A 1985-nucleotide genomic window follows, 5' to 3' on the forward strand; every position below is an offset into this window, starting at 1 on the left:
CAATCCCAAAGAAAGGCAATGCCAAAGAATGCTCAAACTACTGCATAATTGCACTCATCTCACACACTAGTAAAGTAATGCTCAAAATTCTCCAAGCCAGCCTTTGACAGCACATGACCCATGAACTTCCAGATGTTCAAGCTGTATTTAGAAAAGGCAGGGGAACCAGAGATCAAATTGCCAACATCCGCTGGATCTTCAAAAAAGGCAAAGAGTTCAAAAAAGCATCTATGTCTGCTTTATTGACTATGTCAAAGCCTTTGACTGTGTGGATCACAACAAACTGGATAATTCTAAAGAAGATAAGAATACCAGATCACCTGACCTGCCTCTTGAGAGACCTGTATGCAGGTCAAGAAGCAACAGTTAGAACTGGACATGGAACAATAGACTGATTCCAAATAAGGAAAGGAGTACGTCAAGGCTGTATATTGCCACCCTGCTTATTTAACTTCTATGCAGAGTACACCATGAGAAATGCTGGACTGGATGAAGCACAAGCTGGAATCGAGATTGCCAGAAGAAATATCAATAACCTCAGATGTGCAGATGACACCACCCTTATGGCAGAAAGCAAAGAGGAACTAAAGAGCCTCTTGATGACAGTGAAAAAGAAGAGTGAAAAAGTTGGCTTAAAACTCAATATTAAGAAAACCAAAATCATGGAATCTGGTCCCATCACTTCATGGCAAATAGATGGAGAAACAGTAAAAACTGTGACAGATTTTATTTTGGGGGGCTCCAAAATCACTCCTGATGGTGACTGCAGCCATCAAATTGAAAGATGCTTATTCCTTGGAAGAAAAGCTATGACCAACCTAGACAGTGTATTAAAAAGCAAAGACATTACCTTGCCAACAAAGGTCCCTCTAGTCAAAGCTATGGTTTTTCTGACTCTTTGCAACCCCATGGACTGCAGCCTGTCAGGCCCCTCTGTCCATGGGATTCTCCAGGCAAGAACACTAGAGTGGGTTGCCATTTCCTTCTCATCTGGACCCTCTAGCAGATTCTATAATTTTATACTACCCCACTGTTATTAATTTATCTTCTTTGAATTGGATATGACATGATGGATCTTGAATTTGTCATTTTTCCTCATAAATGGCCTTTATCTCTACCAAAGGCTTGATAGAATTAAAAATGTGTTCCAGGTTGCAGAGCTCCCAAGTAATATAGCATTAGTACCATGGCATGGCAAACCCTTCAGTATCTTTGCCCAAAGAATCCCATGGACAGGTTATGTAACCTGGCAGGTTACAGTCCATGGGGTGGCAAAGAGTCAGACATGACTGAAGGGACTAAGCATGCCCCATTGAAGATGCAAAGAAAAAATTGAGAGCAGAGTGCTTGACTGGGTATCTAAAATACCATCTTCATTGCACTTATCAGATCAGATCAGATCAGTCGCTCAGTCGTTTCCGACTCTTTGTGACCCCATGAATCGCAGCACACCAGGCCTCCCTGTCCATCACCAACTCCCGGAGTTCACTGAGACTCACGTCCATCGAGTCAGTGATGCCATCCAGCCATCTCATCCTCTGTCGTCCCCTTCTCCTCTTGCCCCCAATCCCTCCCAGCATCACAGTCTTTTCCAATGAGTCAACTCTTCGCATGAAGTGGCCAAAGTACTGGAGTTTCAGCTTTAGCATCATTCCTTCCAGAGAAATCCCAGGATTGATCTCCATTGCACTTATAGCTGCTAAAAGTATGACTCATATTAAATAAAAGTAGTCCAGAAAGAGCTCTATCCAGCATTTATACAAATAACAGACTATACAGGTCCCTTACTTTGTGTCCTAACAGCTCACTATTAACAATCATTTTGCATCTCTCAGGAGTAACTCCATTTCTTTCCTTTTTCTAAAGACCTTCCCTGTTTCAGGAGTCTAACTCCCCCTCCTAGGATTAACTACCCACTGAAGTCACTTTTACAGAATCTTATTAGGGTTCCTTCTATAACCTCCCCAAACTGTCAATCTCCAATA

The sequence above is a fragment of the Bison bison genome, unplaced genomic scaffold (genome assembly GCF_000754665.1).
Source record: "Bison bison bison isolate TAMUID 2011002044 unplaced genomic scaffold, Bison_UMD1.0 scf7180017860641, whole genome shotgun sequence".
NCBI classification, from domain to species: domain Eukaryota; kingdom Metazoa; phylum Chordata; class Mammalia; order Artiodactyla; family Bovidae; genus Bison; species Bison bison.